The following is a 5,787-nucleotide window of genomic DNA, read 5'->3' as shown; positions in this document are numbered from 1 at the left end:
CGCTACACATAAATTGCATACAGAGGTGTCCCAGCCGTATCACGGAAGTTACACGTATGTAAGTCCGTTCCATAAGTTAACATTTCTTAAATATATATATATATATATATATATATATATATATATATGTATGTATGTTATCCCAGGAAGACTTGTGACCATCTGCCCCATTTTGCGGGCATCTTGTCATGAATACCAACGGTCTCCAGTTCCCTCATAAGATGGTCTCCGATTCCTTCGAAATATATTCTTTGATTCCTTTGGAAGACTTTGTCCGATTCCTTAGGCTCTCCGGTCGGTCTGGTGAACGTCTCTGCGCGACCCAGTGGTCCCCGTTCATTTTGGAACTACGGTTTGGTGTTCTAACTCGCCGTTGGAGCTCTGGTCGCTTTGCAGCCGGTCGTTCTTTTATCCTTCCGTGGATGCTTTCTTGAAGAGAACTCTTGGCCGGAAAGAAAAAATGCCGTTCACTTAATTTCTGATCCTTAACTGAGCTAGAGACAGGCAAAACATCGTGTCTAGAGAGCAAACGATGCGAAGTTCGATTCTCATTATCATGTCAACATTCAGATTCGAGAAGTTCAGAAGTAAGCGTTTCGACTTTGAGGAGAGTATCCACTGCATCAGCCTGTGGTTGTGCCCGGACCCATCCCTAAAGTGGTGACCCTATCAGAAGTTTACAACCGACGCATTTGGACCCTTCATAGTGGACGCACAAATAGATGTTTTTGCATTTTGCTATTTTACATTTTACTGTGCAACCCACTCCAGGCAGCACATAAGCGGTGCAGTTAGTGTTTCTGAAAAGAAGTGCACAAAACCCTCACCCTCCAACCTCGGGAAGAAAGTGGGTCAAATCCAGTGGTACCAGCCTTCCTGCGTTTTTGAGGTAAGTTTTATCCATTTTATTCTGCTCAGTCACCCAACTTACATCGAAAAACATTGCCCCTGATAACAGACGTACGAACGGAAATCAGGAAGGGACCGGGCTGGCCATGACCCACTCACCCCAATAAAGTCAACCAAGATACCCCTGAACATTGTAACCCCGTAATACCCCAATACATACCCCGCGGTTTGGTACGATTTAAGTTACCCCGCACTGGCTTATTTGGCTCACTCACTTATTTGGTAAGCCTCGACGCCTCGACGCCTCGACGTGTTCTCTGCAATGGATGTTGCCCGTTATTGAAGGTCACAACGCTTAAGGTACCATCGCCGATTAGCGTCAGTCGGCAGTGGCCTAGAGGTATTGACGACTGGCGTCGTCTGGTGGCGTTCCCCGGAAACGCTCCTATGCAACTGGCCATTAGAGTAGATAAGGAGGCGGAGGGCGCTTGGGGTAATTTTGCTGCATGTAGATTAAGCAGGAGCCTCCACTGGAGCTGGGACTACCGGTAGTTTTTCGCGGTTTTCAAATGCGAGCCCCACAAAGACACAACAAAACGCACACCATCTGTTGGCTGCATGCGCAACCATCCCAGGTGGCGCTGCTTACCACAGTCTGTTCCGCGTTGATCTATGTCCTGGGGCCCATTTCCCAAGCAGGGAAAAGACCGGGGCCCGCATTTCCATCGGGTGGGACCGGTGAAACGGTGAAGGACCCTTGCGTCGTTCAGGAGCCCATAGGCCATGACAGGGAGTCCCGTGTCGGCAAGTGTTTCTGAGCCGACTGGGGGAACACTTGCTGAACGGAGACTGAATTACTGGACCCCTGCATCGATCCGGGGTAATTGCTCAGGTCAGGTGAACCCCCGTGTCAGAGAGGGAAACAGTGTGTGGTGTATCTCTCCAAGGGCCTCCAGTTCGACCTGGGGACCCGCCCGGTGTCGCCAGAATGGCAGCCGGTAAGCACCGCGCGCTGGGACGGAATGGCCTTTCACCTCCTGACCTGGGACTTCAGTGTAGTCTATGCGTTAGGGGTCTCATTTGTGTTCAATAAATGCGGACTAAAATGAGGTCAAAATGAAGAAAGGCCAACCCATGTTACCCTGCAGACGTTTTATCGCTACAGATGACACCAGTCGCGGTACGCGAAGACCGCCGTGAAATAATAACCATTTTTCACAAAGGACTGCAATGACCGCCTTGTTAAACAAACTCAATGTTTGCTTTCTTAGCAATAATCTTAATCGGCCATTTACGGCTAGACACGCTTTGCAGACATTTGCAAGCATGTTTTGAAGACGCACAATTGGATAAAATCGCGGTTAGCTGGGCATAAGCAGGATCATGCTTGTATGAACAGGTGCGATGCCAGATCTCTTCCCACCGAAAATTGTCAAAACATACAAAAAAAATCGTTGGCATATCTGACGCGAAGGCGACAAAGCAAACACACATATGCTTCTAGCGTCCCTGTTCGCAGCTGAGTGCGTCGCGAAGTCCCAATGGCAACAGCGTCCCCGTTCACCGGCATGCAGGAATAACTGAGCTTACTAGCAGTGCTTACATAGCTGACGGGGGTTACACACCTTAAAATGGTCCAAGATGAATGATCCTTAAATTCGACGCTACTTTCACCCCGCCCTGCTCCACAAAGTAGAGATGTAAACAACTGAGGCAGGCCCAGTCAAACGGCCTTGACTGATGCAAGTCACTGATTGCCAGGCCTAGTATTTTCTTAGAAATCGGATGAGCTAAAGGCGTAGGCTGAATGAATATACTTGAACAGTCTCTTTAAATATAACAAGCTTGTTGTAAGTTGGATGCATGTGGCTTACGTGTTGTATGATAATAAAATTGCATAACATTTTTTTCCTGTCAAGCGTTGGGTATATACTGAAACTCAAGAGAAACGGTTCAAAAAGTTCAGCGGTAATCCGTTCCTACTATCAATCTAAAAATCGCACAGGTGAAATATGCGCCCTGACTACCCTCTAAACACACCCAAGTGATGCCCTATACCCGCCAAAGGTACTCTTTTTACAAACGTCATCATTTTCGTCCACCTCCCGACAACCGCCTAAAACCGCGGACCGATGACGCGCGGCCTGACTGCAATGCCGGACATCGAGGTTTGGCATCCAGGACTTGCGAGTGCGTGTTCAAAACTAGCCAAACAATGCTGCATATTTTTCACTCGTTGACGCCGATCGGAAGTTGAGCATTTCCAGTTAAAAATAAGTTTCCCTTAATGCAAATTTTGAGCCCCATTCCGATCTGCAAACATCGTTTACGGGTCCTCCATCATTGTAGAGCTAAGCAATATTGTGACAAAGCCTCCGAGTGCCATCGCGTAAGAAAGTCCGCTGGATCATTGTAAACTGAACAGCGACAGCAGCTTATTCCGTGTCAATTTCAAGAAGTCAGGCTGATAAAATGAACGTAAAACGAAATAAATGACAAAAAATGCTAATTTTATCTAATGCCCGCCTCCTCCACTCTGGGTTCATCTTCAACTTTATCTTAAGGTAACTTGAGCTAGTTCCAGAAGGTACATATGAAAATGAAATGAGGGTTGTGCCCCTAGAAATCAAGAGGGCCGTATCCGGTATTTGTTTTACGGGACAGACCCTGCACCATCACGGGCCATTTTTCAAACCCGTCCCCCTCTCCTACCAACCCTGGCTGCGCCCCTGCTTGCCGCTCCTGGCAAGCCCCAGTCGGACCCAGCGTTGTAGCGAAATGGAGGAACGGTAAAGTTTTGAAAATTATCGTCGCTGATCACATGAAACAATCGCGTTTGTTGACTTAAGGTGCGGTGCCAATTCATGTTGATCGTCATGTTTGTCATGAAACTGAAGCCATGGAGATCCAAAACTGATTGGCATACATGCGCCGCACCTCAAGTGGTTGGGAAAACAAAATGAATACAACAATAAAAACCTTAGCCCCGCGTCATGGCTCCTTTTCATGGCTCTTTAATGAGGCTACTTTACCCGACAAATCGTCCAGATAGTGCAGTGCTCCCAATTAGATCGTGTTGGTCCACCGTGGCGCATACGAGATGGCCGCCTCTGAACTAGAACCTCAAAACTAACTGCATGCTTTAGGTGCGACGATGCACTCGCTGAAGTGGCTTTAAGTCGTCTCATAAAACGTCACGATGAATGAATACTGAAGTTGAAGCATTTTGATGATTGAGGACTTTGGCCGTGCTGCCAGCGATGCTCCGTTTGAATTTTGACTTGTACATCGTCTATGGCTTTGCACACGTCACCGGGTTTGTAGATCTGACAAGCCTGTGACTCCAAGAAAAGTAAAAAGGTTGTCCTTGCCAAGTAAACGCGAATCTGGAAGCATGATTGAAGATAGCGAGGTAACATTACATGACATGACCGCGACCGTAATCACGATGATGCAGGATGTAAAGGCAATGACACCCCACGCGGTAAGCGTGTCCCTCAATCGGCAATGAACACAAAATGATCGTGCAAGAACGGCTACTTGGTTGCCAAGAAACCGGGCTTGCTCAGGCAATCGGTCAGGCCGAAAATGCCTAAAATAATTGCTTTAGATCAAGAGGGTGGTAAACTTTGCGGGCTATGGTGTGGGGAAACGCCATCACTACTCCGACTAGGTTTGACAGGCTGTTTGAGAACAAGCCAAAAGAATAACCTTGTTTCTCGCCTACCATACCAGATAACTCAGAAAGAGTCACATGTCACAGGATGAACCCCGATGCATGCCTCTTGGTGCTACGTGCGTTGACATCACTGTTACAGTCGTTAGCGTTCCATATACGGGTGCCAGACAACGCGCGGCACACATTCTCCCCTATGAAGCAGACTGCCGCCGGCATAACAGCACTTGAAAACCAGCCCTGCGGCTGCTTTCGTTGATCTCTGCGCAATGCGTCCGCGGTCCGACAAGCTCGGTGTTGGTTTCCTGGTCCGGAAGAAGACGTCGCCGATTGAGGTAGTTGCATCTCAGCTGATTCGGCCAGAGGCGTTACTCAGCCAGCCAGAGGTCACGGCCCGCCGCGCGGGCGGCCGTCCCGGGCCAGGTGGTCGCAGTACCTGGCCGGACAAGGTCGGGCCATCCAGCTGTCCATCTTGATGAGAGCCACGATCGCTCCAGCTATAATACAGAAGTCGAAACACTGCCCAGACGCGTGGGGTTCCCTGTCATGCCTCGAAGGGTGGTACCCGCAGACCGTCACCGTTACGCCCAGCGTTGGCGCATGCGCGTCTGTTTCCCGTGCCTTGTTACTTTTCAAACTGCGGAACCACGCAGGGTCTCACGATGGGCACGATTTGGTGTTCGCGTTTGTTTCGCGTGCGCGCTCTCTGCGGTTTTTTCGCGCGCGTGTTGTTTGCGAGCGTTGTTTGCGCGCATGTTGTTTTGCTGGGGGTTTACTGCGTGCTGAATAAAGTGACCACTTTAACTCATAACGGGGTGTATACGCGTGCCGTGCATGATGCAACACCGGTCCGGAAGGTGATGTGCCTACTGGGACGGTCTTCGTGCCGACTGATGCCAACCAACGATACGTGAGACTTTTCGCTCAATCGAAACATCTCGCATAAACATCGATGTTCCCACGAAGACCGACTCATAGAAATGTGCAAATGGCTCAAGACGTGTTTACTCTACACAGGTTTCAACGCTTGCAGTTTCAGACCCGTTGGTCGCTTGCTCTCGCAATAGGAAACGACGTATTTACGGAGACATTATATTCGAGCTTAGTTTAGTTGAACTCCTTCATCGACAGACCTGAAACAAAGGAAAGCAGTCATCAGCTTATGCCCGTGCATGTCACAGAATGTCAAGGTCAAGTCCTTTGTTTCTTTCGTCAGGTTCTGGCCGAACTGCATTATTTTCAACTGCTGTCCATGACACAGC

The sequence above is a fragment of the Pollicipes pollicipes genome, unplaced genomic scaffold, assembly GCF_011947565.3.
Source record: "Pollicipes pollicipes isolate AB1234 unplaced genomic scaffold, Ppol_2.1 Scaffold_7262;HRSCAF=8765_pilon_pilon_pilon, whole genome shotgun sequence".
Lineage (NCBI taxonomy): Eukaryota > Metazoa > Arthropoda > Thecostraca > Pollicipedomorpha > Pollicipedidae > Pollicipes > Pollicipes pollicipes.
The sequence above is the reverse complement of the archived record's forward strand: the minus strand, read 5'-3'. Positions refer to the sequence as shown.